Source organism: Callospermophilus lateralis, assembly GCF_048772815.1.
Source record: "Callospermophilus lateralis isolate mCalLat2 chromosome 11 unlocalized genomic scaffold, mCalLat2.hap1 SUPER_11_unloc_1, whole genome shotgun sequence".
In the NCBI taxonomy this organism is placed as follows: Eukaryota; Metazoa; Chordata; class Mammalia; order Rodentia; family Sciuridae; genus Callospermophilus; species Callospermophilus lateralis.
The window spans coordinates 2,161-26,641 of NW_027510153.1; the positions used below are offsets into that span (position 1 = coordinate 2,161).

General features: G+C 35.7%; 1 pseudogene; it reads right to left on the reverse strand.

The window, feature by feature from the left end:
- Nucleotides 1-10,923: 10,923 nt before the first annotated feature.
- On the reverse strand, nt 10,924-12,507 carry LOC143385967 (protein FAM98A-like; annotated as a pseudogene).
- Nucleotides 12,508-24,481: the final 11,974 nt, after the last annotated feature.

Consider the following 24,481-nt stretch of genomic DNA (forward strand, 5'->3'; position numbering starts at 1 on the left):
AAACAACCTTACCACTGAAAGATCTGGATTACACTCCAGGTTGGACACTGATACTAGGCTTCCATGGGAAATGGTTTCTTGGTTGTGAATATTGTCTTTCCCTTTCCCCTGTAGTCTTGGAAATGTGTGGATTGTGTGAACTTTTAGAATCACTATTTTCAACACAGTTAGCATGGACCCATTTGATAATAGAAGACATCTATATTCCAAAAAAAAGACCCTTCACCAAGCCCTAAAGAAGTGATAAAATAATCTCTGGAAAAAATAACAGTCATCCATTAGATTATTTTTTAAAAATACTAAGTTTAGTTAGTAATACATTACTGTACTAGGAAAAGTGATATAAATGCAATTTTAATTTTTAAAGTTGTTTCTGACCACTGCAAAGAGAGTATAAAAAGCTGGGTACATGGGCTGGAGTTGTGTCTCAGTGGTAGACTACTTTGCTAGAATGTGCAAAGCACTGAGTTTGATTCTCAGCAATACATATAAAGATTTTTTTGTTGTTTCATTTTTTTAAATACATGACAGTGGAATGCATCACAATTCTTATTACACATATAGAACAATTTTTCATACCTCTGTTTGTATATAAAGTATGTTCAAATCAATTCCTGTCTTCATATATGTGCTTTATTTTTTAAAGAGAAAGAGAGAAAGAGAGAGAGAGAGAGAATTTTAATATTTTTTTTTTTTTTTTTTTTAGTGTTTGGCGGATGTAGCTTCTTTGTTTTTTATGTGGTGCTGAGGATCAAACCCCAGCCGCACGCATGCCAGGCGAGCACACTACTACTTGAGCCACATCCCCAGCCCCTTATATGTACTTTAGATAATAATGTCTATCACATTCCACAATCCTTGCTAATCTTTACACAACACTCCTACACTGGCTACTTCACATAAACTTGCCTCAGAGATTTAATGCATTAATCAAATAGATTTTATTCAGCCTATTCAGTACTGTTGGAATGGCCATTATAAAAATCTAAAATTGTCATGTGTGGTGGCATATGCCTGAAATTCTAGAAGCTATGGAAAATGACACAGGAGAATTGTTAGTACAAAGACAGCCTCAGTAACATAACAAGGCTACAATCAATTTAATGAGAAGCTGTCTCAAAATATAACATAAAAAAGAGTGTGGATGTATCTCAGTGGTATGCACCTCTGGGTTCAATTCTCAGTACCAAACCATACAAAACCAAGCAAATATTTCATAATTAATAGGAATTCCAGGGTACACAAATATGTAAAAATATTGGTGACAATATAAATCTAATAAATATATTTTTATAAAAGTGTTAAGGTTCTTTAAAAGCCCAAAATAAAAATGACACAAAATCCACTAGTAATAATTTGGGGTAACAGTGCAAAATCATACATGCCTGTACTCCCAGTGGCTCAGGAGAATAAGAGGTAGAAAAACTAGGGATTTATTCTCAAGTTAAAGACCAGCCTCAAGAACTTGGCAAGGTCCTCTGAAATTCAGTAAAATCCTCTCTCAAAAATAAATAAATAAATAAATAAGTGTTGGAGACTGGTTATGTAGCACACTGGTAAAATGCCCTGGGGTTAATCTCCAGTATTTAAATAGATAAAAAAAATATATAAATAATAATTCTCAGTAAAAAGCCATACAATCCAGTAATAATAACTCTGGGTATATATGTAAAAAATTTGGAATCCTTTTGCTAAATATATTGCCACACATCTATTTTTATTTTACCTTTATTCACAGTATCTAATAAAAGGAAACAAATAAAGTACATTTTAAATAGAAAGTATATCAGAAAATGCCTTCCAGCTGCAAAGCATCCAATTAGTCCATCCCATCAGAAGCTACACACTTAAAATTCAAAGTGGTCCCTAGAAGACAAGACTCAGAGAGTGGTGTTTTCTAAATACTCCAAAAAATTTTGAATCTCTGGAAACCTTGTTTCAGATATTCTAAAACTCAGTACTAGGTCATATGGGAGGTCAGAATGAGAACACAAGACATAGTAAATTCTTTAATGGGGAATCTTAACTCAGACACTGACAACCAAAAGCAGTGTTGGAGATAAAAAATAGATTCTGTTTCACTGATTTCTGGGTTATGGATTCAAATCAAATATATTTTAGAAAACAAGTTTAAGGCTACTGGTTAAAATCTACGTAAAACAGGTATTAAAAATGTACCAGGGGCTGCATGTGTTGGTTCAAGCCTGTAACCCCAGTTGCTGAAGAGGCTGAGGAAGAATTATCAAAATTTCAAAGCCAGCCTTAGCAGAAGAGAGGTACTAAGAAACTCAATGAGATCCTGTCTCTAAATAAAGTAAAAAAAAAAAAAAATCCTGGATATTTGTCTTAGTAGTCAAGTGTCGGTGAGTTCAATCTCCAATATCCCCCATAAAAAAATGTACCAGGAGGTCGGGGCTAGGGCTCAGTGGAGCTCACTTGTCTGGCACATGTGAGGCACTGGAATATAAGGTCTATCAACAACTTTATATATATAGTACCAAGATATTGGCATGGACTCTGATCTAATTTGCGTGTACTTTAGCCCTTAAGATTGAAGTTGTTTGGGGCTGGGGATGTGGATCAAGTGGTGGCGTGCTCACCTGGCATGCATGCAGCCCAGGTTCAATCCTCAGCACCACATACAAACAAAGATGTTGTGTCCCCCAAAACCTGAAAAATAAATATTAAAAAAAATTATCTCTCTCTCCCTCTGTCTCTCTCTCTCTCACAAACACTCTCTCTTTAAAAAAAAAAAAAACATTGAAGGCATAGTGGTGCATGCCTGTAATATCAGCTGTTTACAAGGCTGAGACTTAAGGATCATGAATTCAAAACCAGTCTCATCAATGGTGAGGCACTAAGCAACTCAGTGAAACCCTGTCTCTAAGTAAAATACAAAATAGGGGTAGAGATGTGGCTCAGTGGTAGAGTGCCCCTGACTTCAATCCCTGGTCTCCCCCCCCCCACAAAAAATGGGGCTGAGTAAATAGCTCAGCTTGTAGAGTGCTTGCCTTCTAAGCATGAGGCCCTGGGGTCAATCCCCAGTACAGAGAGAGAGAGAGAAAGAGAGAGAGAGAGAGAGAGAGAGAGAGAGAGAGATTGAAATTGCATGTAATTTAAATTCAAGTTAGTCCCACTTTTATTTTTTTCCTGCCACACCAGAATAAAAGAGTTTCCTGAAATATTTGGAATGTTTCTGTGAGTTATTTATTTATTTATATATTTATTTATTTATTTATTTTTATGTGGTGCTGAGGATTCAACCCAGGACCTTGCACATGCTAGGTGAGTGCTCTATCACTGAGCCACAACCCCAGATTGTCTGACCATAAATAAGTAAACAAGCAAATTACTAAATAAATAAACCCTCAATTGATGACCCATTACAGTTTTTAAAAATCTTTAATTGGGACACATAAACCTCATTTAGGAGAGATTCATTCTTTTTATTTTTTTATTTATTTTTTTAGGAGTTCTTAATGTTTTTAATAACATCTTGGTTGGTTGGCTAGAAGATTAAAAGTAAAGTAACAATTATTTTGAACTTGATAGATTTGTGAGTAGTGCTTTCAAGAGTAATGATGTTGCATTCAAATACTAACATTTTCTCCCCAGTTAATTTAGTAACAAAAAAAAGAAGTTATTTTTTTCCTCCCCCTCTTTGGGGCCATAACTCGCTTTCATTGACATACTTGTTTCTCCTGCATTTGAAATTTTTATTATTGTAATTAAATGGTACTTTATTTTTTTTGGTTGTTCAAAACCTTACAAAGCTCTTGACATATCATGTTTCATACATTAGCATACATTAGCTTGAAGTGAGTTATGAACTCCCATTTTTACCCCAAATACAGATTGCAGAATCACATCGGTTACACATTCACATTTTTACATAATGCCATACTAGTAATTGTTGTATTCTGCTACCTTTCCTATCCTCTACTATCCCCCCTCCCCTCTCCTCCCATCTTCTCTCTCTACCCCATCTAATGTAATTCATTTCTCACCTTCTTTATTTTCCCATTCTCCTCACAACCTCTTATATGTAATTTAGTATAACAATGAGGGTCTCCCTCCATTTCCATGCAATTCCCCTTTTCTCTCCTTTTCCCTCCCACCTCATATCTCTGTTTAATGTTAATCTTTTCTTCCTGCTCTTCCTCCCTGGTCTATTCTTAGTTGCTCTCATTATATCAAAGAAGACATTTGGTATTTGTTTTTTAGGGATTGGCTAGCTTCACTAAGCATAACCTGCTCTAGTGCCATCCATTTCCCTGCAAATTCCATGAATTTGTCATTTTTTAGTGCTGCATAATACTCCATGGTGTATAGATGCCACATTTTTTTAATCCATTCATCCATTGAAGGGCATCTGGGTTGGTTCCACAGTCTAGCTATTGTGAATTGTGGTGCTATGAACATCGATGTGGCAGTATCCCTGTAGTATGCTCTTTTAAGGTCTTCATGGAATAGTCCGAGAAGGGCAATAGCTGGGTCAAATGGTGGTTCCATTCCCAGCTTTCCCAGGAATCTTCATACTGCTTTCCAAATTGGCCGCACCAATTTGCAGTCCCACCAGCAATGTACATCCTCGCCAGCACTTCTTGTTTTTTGACTTCATAATGGCTGCCAATCTTACTGGAGTGAGATGGTATCTTAGGGTGGTTTTGATTTGCATTTCTCTGACTGCTAGAGATGGTGAGCATTTTTTCATGTACTTGTTGATTGATTGATGTCCTCCTCTGAGAAGTTTCTGTTCAGGTCCTTGGCCCATTTGTTGATTGGGTTATTTGTTATCTTATTGTCTAATTTTTTGAGTTCTTTCTATATTCTGGATATTAGGGCTCTATCTGAAGTGTGAGGAGTAAAAATTTGTTCCCAAGATGTAGGCTCCCTATTTACATCTCTTATTGTTTCTCTGGCTGTGAAAAAACTTTTTAGTTTAAGTAAGTCCCATTTGTTGATTCTTGCTATTAACTCTTGTGCTATGGGTGTCCTATTAAGGAATTTGGAGCCCAACCCCACTATATGTAGATTGGAGCCAACTTTTTCTTCTATCAGACGCAGAGTCTCTGAATTGATATCAAGGTCCTTGATCCATTTTGAGTTAACTTTTGTGCATGGTGAGAGGAGGGGGTTCAGTTTCATTTTGTCGCATATGGATTTCCAGTTTTCCCAACACCAATTGTTGAAGATGCTATCCTTCCTCCATTGCATGCTTTTAGCCCCTTTATCAAATATAAGATAGTTATAGTTGTAACTTTTTGGATTGGTCTCTGTGTCCTCTATTCTGTACCAATGGTCCACCCGCCTAATTTAATTCTGCTTTATTTTCCTGTGAAAATCTCAGAATGATAAATTAAAATGTTTTAAAAGTGCCCTCCAGTTCTTGAAGAAAAACATTGTAAATGATGCATACATTTGAAATAAAAAAATGGGAAAATGATTAATAATGCTGAAAGTGAGTTTTGAGATAAACCAAAATTTCTCAGTTTGCAAATTGAATCTGGGTTCTTGTCTCATAAATTTTGAAAAAAAAAAACAATCTATTTAAGCAAGAAGAAATAGAACACCCACCATGTGGTATGAGAAATGATACCAGAAAAAAAAAACTCATTTTTGTGCTATCTTAGATATTTTCTGATGGTTTTGGGCAGAACAGGAAGCATAATGCATTTAGAATAGGCTTTGGAAAAGGCATCCTGACTACCATACGAGTTCACATTCATTCTTTCTGTGACCCATCCTTTTTTCTTCAAATTCAATCAGGAATCACCCCTGGGACAAAGAACTTTGTTGAAGGTGTTCCCACAAGTGGGCTTCAAGGTCTTTTACATTTGAAACAGGCCTTAATGGTGCTCATTAACATCTTTCAGTTAGCCACCAGGTGTGTTTGAGTGAGGCCCATTATCTGCATTACATGGTCTTTATACTATCTATTCTATTTTATATGTATTCTCTGTGAACAGAGAACCCTAGTTTTGGATATGTGAACAGAGAGCTAGAAAACTAGGGGTTTATTCTGAGACCTATGGAGAGCTAAACTGAAGTTCTAAATTTCAGATTTTTGTTTTGGATTTGAGATACTGCTTCTGCTACTTTTAAAAATCTCAGGACTCAGGAAGGGAATGAGTTAAAAGCCAGCATTATCAAATTTCTGAGGCCCTAAGAAACTCAAAGGGACCCTGTCTCTAAATAAAAATATTAAAAAAGGGGTGGGAATGTGAATCAGTGGATGAACACCTCTGGGTTGAATTTCTGGTACCAAAAAGAAAACAACACATGCACACAAAAATAACAATAATAGTAATAATAATAATAATAATATAATAATAATAATAATAATAATAATAATAATAATAATAATAATAAATAAACAAACAAACAAACCCTCATGAGTAAGAAGCCCTAAAATTAACAGCCTCTCTCATGCAAGAATTCAATAAATGGATTTGGAGTTCTCTCTTGATAATTATCTCAGTCTTCACCATGCAATCTGGAGACATGCTGGGTTCATGGCACATGGAAGCCCACAAAGGGCTTTAGAAAGAAGGTGAAAACACCATACAATTATGGAAAAAAATGCCCAGATTTTCAACTGCTGATCTAAGCCTCACTAGACTAGTCAGAGGGAGGTGAAGGCTAAGCTACGACAGAGAGACCCTCTGGCCACAAGACACTGGAGAGGACCAGGAGGAGTCCCTAGGCATGACTGCCAGTTTCCACCATTGCCACTCCTGTCAGCTTTAAGCCACCTTCCTACGCAGTCTCAGTATAACAAGGTGCTCTTACCATTTCCTGGATCTCAGGGTTCTCAGCATTCTCCCTGTGGTTTGTTTTCAGATTCTGCATAGCACAGACACCTGAGCTCCGGATCCAGGACAGAAGCCTACAAAAAGATTGAAAAAATGGCGGGCTCCAGACACCAAGGGAACAGAAGATTGTGGAATCCCGCCCCCTCATCACCGGCTTTGTGAGGATTGTACAGTTCTCACCTAAGTGACTGATTGGTCAAGGCTTCAGGCACCTCCTCCAACCTGAGCCAAGTGGGCACAGAATCAAAGTCTGAATGACAGGCTGCTCCATTGTCATTGTTAACCGACTACAGATGAGGTCTGAGATTGTAGCTTAGTCAGTAGAGTGCTTGTTTTGCTGATATAAGGCCATGGATTCTATCCCCTGCTCTACATGAACACACTCTCCCCCCCCCACACACACACACAAAAGATTAAGTAAAAGACTTTGGGTACTAGGGTTATGAATCAGTGGTAGAGAACTTCCCTAGCATGCATGAGGTAATGGGTTGAATACGAAGCACCACATTAAAAAGCCACCCAAGAGGGGGATGTGGCTCAAGTGGTAGCACACTCGCCTGGCATGCGGGAGGCCCAGGTTCGATCCTTAGCACCACATACAAAGATGTTGTGTCCGCCAAAAACTAAAAATAAATATTTTTTTTAAAAAGCCAACAAACAAACTACTATTGGTACTGTGTCCATCTACAACAAAAAATATTCAAGAAAAAAAAGACTGTGTATTGGACTTGTGCACCCTCACTACAGAACTCATAAATACTTTTTATAAATAATATATACATATATGTCTTCAGACAGTGTATAAAATTCTCCTGTGATGTCTTTTAAAGTAACTTATATTATAGGTATGCTTCACAACCCTAAAATCCTCCCCACCTCAATTATTATTATTATTATTATTATTATTATTATTATTATTATTATTATCATTTGAGGCCTGTTAATTGCATTGAATGTCTCTGTATGGGGTTATTTTAAGGCAAAGTTTTCTTCAAATAATAGGACCTAGCCCAGACAGAAATGTATTGACACTTATAACTGTTTATAAGGTTAAAGCAATTTGTGAAAAAAAAATATATATATATATTATAATATATTAATATATATATTATGAAAATGGTTACTTTAATATATATTTTTAATTACTTTAATATATATATTTTTTAATTTTACATTCTTTGTCTCATAAAAAAACAGTTTGAGCTTTAAACTTATTAGAAATGTGCTTATATCCCTTCCCCCAAAAAAGTGACTCACAAGTATGATTCAAATTATTGACTCATAAATTTTTGATCCTTTATTTTAACTAGTGAAGTCTAAAGATTTTCTTTCTATTTTCACCTTTAAATGAAGCCCAGTTTTATAGCTTTCTTGTTGTGTAACTGATCTTTAATGTTCTGCAAATTTTACCCCCATTCGATCACTTCGGACTATTGATGTTTTGATGGAGGGGATCTCAAAGTGGTTATGCACAACGTAGGAAACGGATATAGTAAGATATAAGACTGGAGATTGCTGAGTTTGTAGATTTTGCTATACAAAATAAGTATTGGTGGATGATATGGGGGTAGGGAGAAAAACAGCAATGAAAAAAAGAGGAAAAACGAACAGTAGAGGGGTTCACATGCTACAAGTCTACAATGATAGTGTGAATATAGAGGGTAGTGTTCTTGGAAGCAGCAATACAATTTGAGGGAAGAAAATAGGTAATTTTTTGCACAGTTCCCAAGTGAGAGAGACAGGTGAATGGGTTCTGTGTTCAACTCTTCCCACCTAGGAGTGGAATTTATAGTTCATAGGGTATGTCTCAGTAAGTAGTAAAACACCATTTCTGTGTACCTTTACACTTTTTCATGGCTACAAGCTGACTTTGACAATTCCAGTCACATTACATCTTTGCACTTGTTAGCTATTCATTAATTCATTCATTCATTACATTATTTATTTGTTTTTTATTAATTCACTTTTTCTTTAGTTGTCATTGTTTTTACATTACTGGTGATTACATAATTGCATAAATATTCTCAATGTTGACTTTTTGTTAAGTATTGTTTTATGTGTTTATTCATACATTTACTTTTCATTGAAATGTTTTTCCTTTGCCAAGCCTGATTTATATTAGACCTCAGTCTTCATTTATGAAGACTAGATAAAATCACATTATTCCAAATAACTCAAGGATTTATCATCTTGGCAGAACCCTAATCAGCCACTAAAGTTGTCTGGGTCAACTAAAAGCTGTGTTAAAAGTCCTCTTTTTTCTTATATACACTTTAATAAAGAATTCCTCTCTCATTTTTATATTCTGGAGAGTAGACTAATTTCCCAAGCAGTAGTTAATAACCTAGATAATTTTTCCAACTAGCTCACTATTACTTTTATTTATTTTATTTATTTTTTTAAAACAGAACTTAGAACTTTAATGATGAAACATTTTGAACATTTTAGAATGGCATCTGTTAGCTGAAAAACAGGCAGGTGAAATTAACAAAAGGATCAATGAGGTCTTTCAAAGATGGTTTTAGTTATTAGAAGTTCTTAGCATTTAAGTAAAACATTTTCAATGGTAAGACATGATTTTTCTGAAAGTTGGTTTTTCTTAAATAAATGTATTTTCAATCCACTTCGTTTTAAGACCCTCCCCCCCTTTTTTAGGAAGAATGGAGAAAAAAAACTCCCAAGACTAGAGACATTGATTTATCTTAGGTATGGCAACAGCTACACCTAGTGGCTGGAGTTGCATAATGCATTTTTCTAGCCCTATTGTTATAAAAGTAAATTCAGAAATGATCATTTTTCAACTTATTTAGGGTTTTAGGATAAGTGTGACATTTTACTTAACTATGTTTTAAGGAAATACTCAAGAATCTTTGGGAACAAAATCCTTGGCTCATAAGCTTGACCCAAGTATCCAGAATTTTTAGTATTCAAAAGTAGCTAAAATAAAACTCAAACCAAAGAGAGAACATACATATACTTTATTGCTCACCTTTCACACAAAGCACACCTCCAGCCATTTTCTTTCACAGCTTGACAATGTTTATGTATACAAAAACCCAGCAAGAATCATGGCGTGTAGATTTCAGTAAAGGAGAATGTAAAACATCAACTCAGCTAGGCTTTTGTTTTCTGCAGCAATAATAAAGGGCCTCCTGCACTAAGCAAAATCTACCTTATTTGTAGTGCATTTCTTCTGTTACAAAAAAAAATCTCCTGCCTGAAGCAAACTAACTTGTATTTGCTGAGCCAGTGGTATTAACTCGTGCATAAAACAAATTTTGGTTTGCTATTTCTTCTAGCAGACTTCAAGTAAAAACAAGGTTGAACAAGGAACTTGTTTTGGATGGATGCAGGTCAGTTTGAGTTGTTATACTTAAGTAAATGCCTAAATGTACTATAGGTTCACAACTTAGTTTGCTTTTATAGTCTTTATGGAATTTGGCCGTGTTCAAGGTTTTCAGAGTTGAGCATATGGTACAGTATTCCATCAACTGAATAAGGCTACTGAATGTGCTATCTGCAGAAGAGCTCATTTAATAGGAACTGACCTAATGGGTCTATCATGAAGCAAATGTGGCACAACCTCTCTGAATAAAATGCCAATCAGGGCAGAATTGTGCTCGGAAAATAGGCATTACAATATTTTACACAAAACACATATAAATGGATTGTTAATATGAGGACGATTTCCTAGTAGTAAATCTAAAAATGTCTAGGTGAATCCTCATTTTCAAAACTTCATATTGAAAACTACTTTATTCAAGTAATTTCTTCAAAAAAAGTATGCATGTTCTGACTGTGGAATTAGTCTACTGGTCAATTAAAGACAACTTTAATTACCTTTTAAAAACTTTTTGTCATAGAAAGGAGAGATGTTGTATGTGTTTCTCAAATAAACACCATTATGTAAGTCCATTAAAAACAACAACAACAATAACAACAACAAAAAAAAAGCAGAATTAAAGGAAGACCTACAATGTTTATGCCAAGCAGGAATCTGCCTGCCACCACCTGTGGTCTCACGTTACTCAAAATAGATGCTGGACTCAGGATTCTGAAACTAAGTTTCTATTATTTGAGTTCTAGCAAAATGTAAGGTTCTGTAGCCTCAACTAGTATAATGTCTTCCCTGTCCAAATCCAGAATGATTATACTTATAGCCTCCATGCTGGAAGTGTTGTTCAAACTGACCCCCTTGGTGGTAAGTTTGGCTCCCCCTTCCTCCCCACCCACCTCCCTGGCCTCCATGACCACCCCGGCCTCCACGACCACCTCTTCCACCACGACCACCACCTCCATCACTGTGGTGCCCACCATCTTGATATCTATTGTTCTGCTGGTATCCACCACCCTGGTATCCACTTCCTGTGTATGAAGATGTTTGGAAACCACTATAACCACTGCCTTGATAATTACTACTGTGGCCACCATGATAGCCACCTGGCTGGAAACCTGAATCTCCATAACCACCATCTTGGTAGCCGCCTCCTCCTCCTCCTCCTCCTCCTCCTCCTCCTCCTCCTCCTCCATTCCCACCATCTGTCCAGCCTCCTTGATGCTTATTTCCTCTTCCTCCCCCTCGGCCACCATGGTCATAGCCACCACGTCCACCTCTCCCTCCTCCTTGTTCATGACCTCCACATCCACCAAATGAGGAATGTTCATAACCACCTCTCCCTCCTCCTCGACCTCCTGCTTGCTGCTGGGGGCCATCTTGCCTTTTCTGCCATGGTGGCATCTCTGGGGGTGGAGGTTCAATTTCATTGGGTCTACCACCTCTGTCAGGTACTCTGCCCATCAACACCTTATTGATGGCACAGGCAGTCTTTTCTCTTATGGAACCACTGCTTGTCCTTAAAATCTTTGACAAGTCTTGCCTTGCAGCCAAAAGATGAGCAACAGAAATAGTGCTTTTAGGAGATAAGACTGAACGCTTCGCCTGATAAACCTTGGCTAATTTTTCTGTCTGACTCTTAGCTCTGTCAGATCAGCCAAAGGACTGAACAGTGACACCCAAACGTTTTATTAGCAGCTTTCTCCAAACTTCATATTCATTAGCTATGGCTTGGTTAATTGCTTCTATCTTTTCCCAGTGGGCTGGTGCCATTGGCTTCTTCAGTAAAGGCTTTACCACATGATTATGTGGAACTTTTGCTAATGTTTCCTTTAATTTTTTTTCAATCCCGCTGAAGAATTGGAACATAGTTATATTGGCTGGAGGTTTGGACATTCCTAGAGCAATACATATGCCTTTCAACTCTTGAAAGACCTCACTACCACCTCCTTCTTGAGCTTTTTTTGGAGGAGCATTCACACAGAGCATTCTGGCAGCTTCTAGTTCTGAGATGAGGTATGTGAGCAAAAGGAGGCAGTTCTTCTGTATGAGAAGGCGCTTGGTCACATCCCCAGAGGTCAGTGAAAGATATGGGCAGTTCATCTCCCCTAGTAGCCCACTCACCTCAAGCTGGAATTCTTCAGCCTCACTTGGACTGTTAGTTGCTTGAGCATTTTCCTCTAGTTTACAGAGCACTCTTAATTCAGATACCAGCCAAGCACAGAGTTTGGTAAACTCGGGGGAACTGGCTCCAGCAGAGACTGCTTGAGACAGTACGCCATCATCCAACAATGGGCCCTTGTAACCTAGGTCTTCCAATGACTCCAAGATGTCAGTCTCCATGAGGTCACACTCCATGCTACTGTGGTATTCAAATTTCCGAGTCGTCAGGTTCCCCTCTTCGCCGGCAACTTACACTCGCGCATGCGCTCTCTCCCCGGAACTCCCAAATCCTCACTATTACTTTTAAATTATTCACATCCTTGACACTAAGAGTGTCACTGATTACTTTTTTTTATTTTTTCAAGATCTCTCTCTCTCTCATATTACAAAATGAAATCAAATATGTTTTTTTATTAAGAAACACTCTCAGCCTTTAATAAAATATTCAATAAAGAAAAAGGGTTTCACTGATTTTCTTAGAGCCTCACTAAGTTGCTGAGGCTGGCTGACTTTAATGTTATAGAAGTTTTCGATATATATAGCATGAATATAGAGGGTAGTGTTCATTTGACTCTTTCTCTTGGGGACTATGCCAGAGTTATCTTCTTCTTTCACTTTTACCTTATTTTTTCCTTTAAAGATTCTACCTTTTACCCTCATACTACCATTGATCCACCATTAGACTTTTTAAATCTGAACTCTTGAGTTGGTCATTCTTTCCCTCTTTCCTTCACAGCACTATTTTCTCTACCGGTACCTATTTCACCAATACTTTTTCATTAATCCTCACTACTACATACTCAGTATCCACCAATTTCACATGTTGACCCAACCCTGTTCTGCCTTTTCCATGGATCACTTTGAGATCCCCTCCACCTAGATATCAATAGTCCAGAGTAAGGTCAGGTAAGGGTGTTATATATATGCAGATTTTTAAAAGTCATTTACATAACAATAAGCCTATTAAAATTGGGATGTATTCTGTCTTGGGTTTAAAAAAGAAAACTACAGACTGCACTGTTATACTGAATTGTTTAAAATTCATTAATCTCAATAATTTGGAAAAAGAAATTCTATAAAAAGGAGAATAAAGAAAAGAACATAATACATAAAATTGAATAATTTGAAGACACACCAAGTGTACATATCAAAGAGTGTCATATATTGGTGCTTTTAAAAGACAAATTAATTTGAAATAAATGTAGTTAATGTGAGATGTAGTAATCACTTATTAATTATATATAATGGCAGTATACATGTATATGTACAAAATGCATCTCATAAAATTATGAGTATACATTGCAAAAAATGAACTCTACAGTAATTTTTTTTTTAATTTTGCTGACAACACTATAAATACCTACATCTAGGTTTATGTATTACTAAATGTTCAGGATACATTTTGTACTTTATAAAGTTTTACAACTCACCAACAGACCTTTTTATTCAATTTTTGAAAGGAGTAGTATTTATTTTAATACTAATATTATTAAATAAATAATATTTAATTTTTAAATATTTTTAAATTATATATGACAACAGAATGCATTACAATTCTTATTACACATATAGAGCACAATTTTTCATTTCTCTGGTTTTATACAAATTATATTGACATGAATTCACTTCTTTATACATGTACTTTATATAACAATATACGTCATATTCCACCATCATTTCTAACCCCACAATCCCTCCCCTCACCTCCAAACCTGCTAAAGGTAATTTTGATACACAATGATGTATGCTATGAAGTTATAGAAAAGAGTATATACCTTATAATAATATGAACAAATAAAGTTTTGTAACTAATACATGCCGCAGTCTCTGGCTGGGCACAAATCATGAGTCTCCACACAGCTTGTAGATTCAAACAGCAATTCTTTATTCCCGAACTCACACCGGCCGTCTACAAACACGCTCTAGGGGAATCCACGTTCTCTGCCCAAATCCACTTCTCCCAAATCCACTCTCCGCCAAAATCCCCTCCGCATGGGCTTCTGTCTCCCAAAATATACTGTCTGACCCTAAGCACTCAAGAGGAACTCAGCAGCAGGATACGCCCTATTCTAAAGGGGGAACACCCTAATCTCCTATTATGCTAAACCGCCCTATTCTAAAGGGGGAACACCCTAAACACGGATCCTGCCCTGGTCCTTGAGCAAGGTCACCTTTCAGAAGTCCTTCCACTAGACAGCATGGGAGTAAGCTGGCAAGGAATTTGTCATACCTACTTGGCTGATGGCTCCCAGCAAATACATAGCATAATAATAATAATAATAATAATAATAATAATAATAATAAACTTGCCATTTAGACATTAATAAATTATACATCTAGCACTACTGACATCTTTTCAAAAAAGAATTGACATCTTTTCCAAAAAAAGGGGGGGGGGTTATTTGTAGGGGAAAATGGTATTCTATGCTTTCTTAATATCAAGAATAAATTATTTTCAGAAGTTATATATATATATATATATATATATATATATATATATATATATAAAGAGTGAGTGAGAGAGAGAGAGAGAGAGAGAGAGAGAGAGAGAGAAATTTTTAATGTTTATTTCTTAGTTTTCAGCAGACACAACATCTTTGTTTGTATGTGGTGCTGAGGATTGAACCCGGGACGTACGCATTCCAGGCAAGCACCGTACCACTTGAGCCACATCCCCAGCCCAGTTATATATATTTCAATATAAAAATAAAATAGAATCAGGTTCCATGGCACACACCTCAATCCCATTGGATTGTGATGCTAAGGCAAGATAATCCTGAGTTTAAAGCCAGCCTTAGAAACTTAGCAAGGCCCTAAGCATCTATGTGTGACCCAGTTTCTGTGTGCCCCTGATTTAAATTTCCAGTAAGAAACAACAGCAAAGAGAATACAAAGTATTGATGAGGACACAGAACAAATCCTCATGAACTAAAGATGGAGTAGAAATTGCTGTTATTTCATCATGAAAACTATATATATATATATGAAATAATCCTCACCAAGCAGCTTAGACCTGTAGAAATTATAGTTTGTGTGTACCATGACAGTGTTCATGTGTGTGATAGCATAAGACTAGAGCTATACTTGTCAATACAATAGAAATCTGTGGCATAGGAGGAAAGAGGAGGTGATTCAGAAAAATAAAAATAATAAAGTTTGAGAAAAAATGGTTTCTGGAGCCCAGAAAGATTTTTGGTTTAATTAGAGTACAAAATACCACATAAGTATTATACTGAAGTTACATCTGTTAAATACATCACATGTATAATGGATTTCAAGGAAAATATGTGGAACTTATCACAAACTAAATACAAATTTACAAAAGCACGTAAAATAGCATGTGCGTAAATAAAACTAATCAATACAAAGACAACTATTTTAACTCAATTTAATATATAATATTTTCCTATCAAAATTTTAGCATGTTTTTCTTTAAATACAAGAAGAGAGCTGAACCTGTTGGTGCACAATTGTAATCCCAGTACCTTGGGAGGCTGGGACAGGTATTGTGAGCTCAAAGCCAGCATCAGCAAAAGTGAGGCCCTAAGCAACTCAGTGAGACACTGACTCTGAATGTCATACAAAATAGGTTTGGAGATGTGGCTCGATTCCCCTGAATTTAATTCCAAGTACCAAATAAAAGAAAAGAAAAGAAGGGACCAAAACATTATCTAGGAAATAAAATATATGTATAATACCCCAAAACTTTTAATAAAAAAATAAATATAGTTATTGTTATGAGACACATTTAATGTATATTATGAAACTATGTTGCAATAATACAGACCAATATATCATAATATGAATCAAATCTGAAACCATATGTAGATCAATAGCATTGTTAAGAGCAATTAAAACATATTTTTTTTATGTTACTATTTCCCTGATACACAGGTAATAATGCCAAAACTACCAATTGCTCCTAGAAAGCTTTTGTGTGTATGTGTGGATGTGTGTGTCGATGTGTGTACTGAAAGGCATATGTAAAACCGATCATATGAAAAATAACATAGACATGAATGAATGAATCTATGCAACCTAAAGTTAGAATTGGGACATAGTGGCAAAGTTCACTGTTAGAGTGTGCATGCAGAATGTGCAAGATAGTCAGTTCCAACCTTAGCAACACTATAAAAAGCAAATATTAAGAGGAAATGATGTTGAAAATAAAGCAGAATAATAAATGAGACACTCTCCCTCCACCTATAGATACATTTAAGGAAAAAACTACTGTGAGTGTCTCTTTGGCAAAATCATGAATGAGTAGAGAGATTTAGATACACTGGATATTAGTCTGGTCTTAAGAAATGTACCACATTTGGTACAAAATCCCCAATTACCATTATCACCTCTAGTGAACAGAAATGTGAGAGAGGGGCTGAGAATGTAGCTCAGTTTTTAGAGTGCTTGCCTTGTATGCACAAGGCCCTGGGTTCAATCTCTAGCACCACAAAAAAAAAAAAAAAAAAAGAAAAGAGAAGAAAGAAGGAAATATGAAAGAAATGATACAAAAAAATGGTAATATCTAGGAGCCATAAAATCCTTCACAAGTGTTTCATAAGCTGTGACCAAGACACAAAAATACCCAAATATCAAAGCTGTCAATTTATCTCAAAAAAAAAACTGCCAGCATATTTTCCCAATTGCTATTGCTGACAGATGAAGTTCACTCTACCTTGTATTATAGGTAAAATAGGGAGGAATCCAGTAAACTACTCTTAGCTTGAGTGAGATTTTAGCACTTCCTGAATCCTGCCCCAACCCTGAAAGACTAGTAATAAGGCCAGAACTACCAATTTCTTTTAGAAAAAGTTTTTGGGTTTTTTTTTTTTGTGTGTGTGTGTATGTGTGTATTAAATGTTTCAAATTTAACATATTTTTTTATGTTCCTATGTCCCTGATACACAGGTAATAATGCCAGAACTACCAATTGCTCCTAGAAAGCTTTTGTGTGTGTGTGGGTGTGTGTGTCGATGTGTGTACTGAATATCTAAACTTTAACATATTTTATTTATGTTACTATATCCTGAAGTTCCAAACTCTAGAACAAAGGGCGATTGAGCTTATGTAAATCTCTGTAGATTTCAAACAATGAATTTACATTCTTTTCCCAGCACTTTTATGAACTATGATACCAAACAGTAGTTCAGAAAGGAGGTTAAAAAACAATGATCCCTGTTTATTCCAACAAATCTTTACAGAATAGTCCTACATTGGCTACTTCATATAAACTTTCCACAGGGATAAAATGCATCAGTCAAAGAGATTTTCTGTAGCCTGGGCAGTGTTGTTGAAAAGGTTATTATAATAATCTGAAAGAGCTAGATGTGGTGGCAAATATACTAGAGACTGGAGAGGCAAGTCAGAAGAATTATGATTTGAAAGACAGCCTTAACAACATAGCAAGGCTATAAGGAACTTATTGAGATATTAGTGATATATCACCTGTCACAAAAAAAAAAAAAAAAAAGGACTGGGGACATAACTCAGTGGTAAACACCCCCGGAGTTCAATTCCTAGCACCAAACCACACCAAACTAAACAAATATTTGTAAAATAGTAGGGACTCCAGAATATAGGTGTATATGTATAGATAAAAATTTTTGTTACAATATAAAGTTAATAAAGATACTTTTGAAAAAAATTTCATGGTTCTTTTTTTTTAAGAGAGAGAGATAGAGAATTTTAATATTTATTTATTCATTTTAGTTTTCGGCAGACACAACATCTTTATTTGTATTTGGTGCTGAGAATAAAACCCAGTGCCACACGCATGCCAGGCAAGCGCACTACCACTTGAGCCACATTCCCAGCCCCTATCATGGTTCTTAAGAGCTCAAAATTAAAATGCCATATAATCCACTAATAATAATTTTTTTTGAAGCAGGGTATTATTGTGAATGTCTGTACTCTCAGGGGCTCAGGAGGATGAAACAGAAGGAACTTAAATGCAAGACCAGCCACAGAAACTTGGCAATGGCTTAGGTGACTCAGTGATATCCTGTCTTATTAAAAAAAATAGGGATGTAACGCAGTGGTAAAGTGCCTAAATAAATAAAAATAAATAACAATTCTTGGTTTAAAAAATGCCCTATAACCCAGTAATTATAATTCTGGATAAATATCTAAAGAAATTGGAACACTTTTGTTTAAGAAATTACTTCGCTTCCATTTTTATTGTAGGTTTATTCACAGTATCTAATAAAAGGAATCAAATGCAGTGCCTTTTAGATGCAAGGTATTGATGAAAAGGTTTCTTCCAGCTGCAGATCATCCATCTACTTGCCTTAGAGGCTGCTTACTTATAATTCAAACTGCTCCCTAAAAGGCAAGACTCAGATATGGATTCTTCTGAGCACTCCAAGAAATTTTGGTACCTCTGGACAAATTCTGTAAGACTTTTCCAAAACTAAGGAATAGGTAAATTTTGAAGTTTGGAATGTGGACAACATACAGTAAATTCCTGAAGGTGGAATCTTAATTCAGACACTGTGATAAGGTGTCTGGTCTGGGGAAGAAAGAGGAAGTAAAATCAGAGTTTGAGATAAAACTAGACTTTGCTTCACTGATTTCTAGATTATTGATTTAATCCAAAGAAATATTGTAAAAGGGTTAAAGCTACTAATTAAAATTTACATAAAAATTGTATTTAAAAAGTACCAGGAAAGAGCTGAAGGTGTGGTTCAGTGGTACAGTGCTTGCCTAGCATATATGAGGCCCTGAGCTTAATTCTCAGCACCACATATAAATAAATAAAATATAAATAAATATTTAAAAAATACCAGGTAAGAGTTTAGGGTTTTTGCTCAGTAGTAGAGTGCTTCGCTGGTATGGATGAGGCAGTCTGTTTGATACTGGACCCACATTAATAATAATAATAATAATAATAATAATAATAATAATAATATAATAAAGATAAAGATACTTTGTTCATCTACAACTAAGAAAAAAGTACAACAGTGCTATGGCCTGTAACCTTCTAATTATCTGTGTTCTAATTAAGCCCTTGCAATTGAACTTTCTTATTATTTAAATTAAAGTCCAGTTCCACTTTTATTTCCAGCCACACCAGGACAAAGGAGTTTGCTTGAATATTAGGAATGCTTCTAAATGTCATTTTAATAAAGTTGTCTTACATATTTAAAAACTCAGTTGAAACAAACTTGGTGGCACAGGCCATAATCCCTGTGGCACAAAAGAATTATACATAGGTATCATGAGTTCAAAGCTACCCTCAGCAAAAGCAAGGCACTAAGCAACTAAGTGAGATCCTCTCTCTAAATAAATACAAAAAAAGATTGGGGATGTGTCTCAGTGCCCCTGAGTTAAGTACCTGGTACAAAAAAAAAAAAAAAGAAAGAAAAGAAAAGAAAAAAATTCAATTGAGGACAAATACATTAAGGAAACAAACAAACAACAATAACCAAAAAAAAAAAAAAAAAACCTTAGTTTTGGACAAATTACCTACACTATTGTGAGGATGGCCTTAAGCCTGGCTTAAAAAACTCCGTTTTAAAAACTTCAGTTTGAAACATGCAGTCTCACCAGGCATGCCTAAAGAAGCCCTGAAGTATGGCCTTCAGACATAAACAAATCACTTCCCCTCACTTTGATAAAGAGAGTGAGGCCTCTGGCAGGTTGTCCTCACCTAATAAGAGGGAAGGGTGAGAAGACAAAGGTGCAGACCACCAGACCAGATGTTTCTGGCCCTAGAGTAAATGATGTCATGGAAAAATCTGGTGGTAAGTAACAAGAATTGAAAAAAGGTAAAAAAGCTGCAAAATTTAGTATAAGGAGTAGAGCAAATGAACAGATGTTCAGCCAGCTCAATAAAAAATGCACTTGAGCTGGGGAGGCTGATGAGGACTTGGAATGACATCTCATCACTTCTCACCATTTGTATTATCATCACCACTGTTAAACTCTACAGCCACACCTTCGTGAGAGGGAGAAAGGTAAAAAGATTATGTGATGTTCTTCTCATGTCATGAAAACTTAATTTCAGTGGGGAGAAACCCAATGGGGAAAATAAAACCAAGAGGCAAGATCTCCCACACACCCCAAATATATACTTTTAAGAATAAAAATTTTATCAAAATTACTTTAAAATTTCATTTAATGGGCTGGGGATGTGGCTCAAGCGGTAGCGCGCTCGCCTGGCATGCGTGCGGCCCGGGTTCGATCCTCAGCACCAAATACAAAGATGTTGTGCCTGCCGAAAAACTAAAAAATAAATATTAAAAAAAAATTCTCTCTCTCTCTCTCTCTCTCTCTCTCTCTCTCTCTCTCTCTCCCTCCACTCTCTCTTTAAAAAAAATTTCATTTAACTTTTGTACTGTCTGGTATTATGAGAAAGCAAATTTTATTTTAAACTTTTAAGCAATGTCCTAAGGCATTAATATTTTCCCAGAGGGAAAAACAATAAAATGAACTAGTATAATTTAAAAATTACTAGTATTCATAATAAAAATTAAGAAGTACAGCTTAAATCAATTTAATAACTTAAACCATTATATCCAAAATATTATTATTATTGAAAATATAAATTTAATAATAAATAAATATATTTTTCAAACTTCATCCTATAATTCTCTCTTGACCTCTCAGGGATATCTATGTTCACCACAGCTATATTTCATGTTTGAGATCTATAAATATCCTGACATCAGCAAGGTGAAAAAAAAGGACAACTCAGTTCTGTGTGATAGTTTATGGAATAAACATACCAAACAACATTCTCTCAGGGCCAAAAAACAGGAGAGACTCTGCACTTTGGGAGAGAGCAGCCATCTACAACTCAGACATGTGCAAAAGTGGACACTGTTTCTCACAGGATTCTGGTCACAGATCCATTTTCATTTTAGATATCATACTTTAACCAAAAGAGATTGGTATCACTGGAGAGAAGACTCTAGGTCATCAGATCATCAGTAACCCAGAAACTAGAGTCTAAACATTTAAAAAAAATATTTTGCAGTTTGTCTTTAGCCTAATGCAGGGTTGTGACTTCAATTTTATCTTTCGTATGGGGTACTCTGAGAATATCATCAAACATTAAAGTCATAGAGGTCTACACATATTTTCATAAATTCAATAAATCCTGTCAAGAGATTAAAGTTTAAATTTAAATTAATAAAAATTTAACCAGCACCTATATGGCACAATATGTTTTTCACATAACTTCTGTTCCACATGTGATTGAATTCTGGCATTCAGCTTATGTTTAGTGAATTAGATATGTATCACTGAATAAAAAGAAACTATATAAAAATTATTGTCTCAAGTGTGAGCTCATCATCAATTAAGGCTGGGTTCATATGGGATCTTCTTACTGCATTAGGTGATAGTTGGTAAGGTTACTGAACTTCAGAGGGAGATATGGTTGCCAAAAAAAGCACCCTTCTTCTTAGAATCAAATAAATTAAGGTGGGCTCATTCTCATAGAGGTGACAGTGTTATGAAAGTAAAAACAAAGTATTCAAAGTGTTTCCTGACTAATACACTTTCATAGTCACAGACTTACATAAGTCACACACACAAAATAAGAGCTCAGATCCAAAATTTGGGAAATATACTCAGCACTTCGGCTACAAGAGGAGTAAAAACACATTGTCAACTTTATGTGTACAGATAGGGCTAAATAATTGCTAATATGTTGACACTTGGTATCATTCTGCTTTTTGTGATGGATGAGGTTTACATAGCTGTTCAGTGTGAAAGAATATTTCAAAGATCTCATGAATATTAAGCAACTTTACTGGAATTCAAGATCAATTCTGTGTGTCCCCAAAGCCACAACTTACATCCTCTAGATTGCATTATTGTCAATCTTTCATTATTGTCTTAGAAATTAGATAGTGGCACAAAAAAGCAGAATATTTTTTGTACCATGAACTGGACTCAGAACACTTTATCACAAATCACATCTCCAGCCCATTTGTTTTTAAAGACAAGGCAAATTCTCACTGAGATGCTTAAGTCCCCACTGAGTTACTGAGTCTAACCTTGAACTTAAAATCCTTCTTCCTCAGCCTCTTGAGTCACTTAAATTACAGACATGCATTACAATATTTTTCTGGTTTATGAATAGGCAAAATTGAAATGACAAGCAGAGAAGCAGCTGTTATAATCACCCCTTTATTAATTCTGGCTTACTTCCTAAGGTTTAAATATTGAAACCCATATTTCAATGTATACTGAAGGTAACATTATCTATTATAGTCAACAGTCTGTTGATCTCCATTTTATCCAGTGAATTTTTTACTGCCTAAACTTTGACTTAATTTGAAAATGTTACTCAATGTGTCTGAACTTCTGGTTTTTCTTCTGGCATTATTAGGATACTAGGTTCAAACCATACAGCCTATGGGAAATTATGGTGTGGTTATAGCTAAAGAGAAGACTATATGATAAATAAAATTTTAAACTCATGTGGATGAGGTATTTTCTTTATTTATTTATTTTTATTTTCATGCAGATGAGGTATTTTCTTTATTTTCTTGTATCCTTGGTGAATAAGATACAGAGTACACAGCCAAATTTTAAGTCATACAAAGCAGGCTCTATCTCTAGTTAGTAAAGAAAAATATCAAATACAAAAAGTTGTGTTGCAAAATCACATAGCAGTTGGTTTGTTATCAGCAGCACAGAAATGGGTTTCTGCCATATTTAGTTGTATATATATCATAGATCACAAAAATCATATCAGTATGACTTCAATATATATGATATCTTTAGATGCAGCCACACAGCAGTTGATCAATGACGAGTTGCAAGAATGTTGAGCTTGTTTAGGTACTATCTGGAGATGGCTTATAGTAATCCTAGACAGGAGGATTGTGTTCTAGTCATATCACAATACAGCATAATTTTTGAGGCCTGTGGATACAGAGCTCTTACCTCCTTGCTAATAGATCATTGCAGAAGACTTCAGGTGTATAGATTTTTTGATGATGAATCCTATAAGCATGGATCATTGGAAAGGCCAAACATGGCTATAGCTACTCTGAGGCTGACGCTTCCAACAGGTTACTGTTATTATTATTATGATGATGATGATTAATATTATTATCATTTATCTAAGTAATAAATACCTTGATTAAGTGTATATATTCATTGTCATAAACATTTTCTTCTGAGCATGTGTTCACTATGTAAAATATTGATCATGCACATTTGTTTTCTGGCCTATATATGAAAAGGCCTATGGAATGATGCTGAAATCTGAGGGCTGAATACTCTGGAATACCTGGGAGCTATTGTTACCTCTGCATAAGCATGACTACACTGCCAAGTCTTCCTCACATCTCTCAATTGCTAGAGACCAAAATTTTACATCCTGGGACTCAACACCCACACAGCAACTTGCATAGTCTTTAGAATATTTGCAGGTGAGAGATGTCTCAGTCCTGATAGATTAATGGAGATTTTTAGGGGAGTAGTGGCACCTATGGACATGAAGAAGCATACAACATTTAGTTGCCTCAGTCCAATTACAGTGAACTCCTGTGGAGAGTGGTGACATAATGGGATTAATTCCTTGTAAACAGCAATAAGGATTCTGACTGCATTGTGTGCAAACATGAACCTTGAAAGTTGAACTATCAATGAATTGCTGAAGTCCAGGCCCCAGCCCCTGGCCAAAGAAAAAAGTGGCAGCAGTGGCATTGATGATTTGGAGAAGTAGTCAAATGAGTCATGTGCAGCTGCTCTGGCAATTGGATAAATAGTTTCTATAGATCTGACAGAAAAAAACTGATGCAAGTGTATGAAAGACTACCAGAATGAGAAATTTCAAGATAATCAAGAAGTATAGGAATCCAAAGTATATCCAGTAGAGTAAGATCTCTGTATTTTGAAAATACCCATCAACATTCCCCATTGTGATGATTGAGTCTGGGGAGAAGAAGAAGGATAAAGGCCTTCAAGTCCAGTCAATGGATGATGCATAAAAAGAAACAACAGCAGCCAACGGCTCCAGTGAACAACTGGCATGACCAGCCCAGGTATCCAAGTTTACCCCATTTTACCTGTTAAGCAGAACTGGTGGACTTAAAAAATAATTTACCCAGGTGGCAAGAGAGCAAGATTATTATTTTTGTCTGTAAGAATTAGGGATAAACAGCATTCTGTGTTGCACCTTAAGAATGGAGAGGTTAGCATTGTTCCT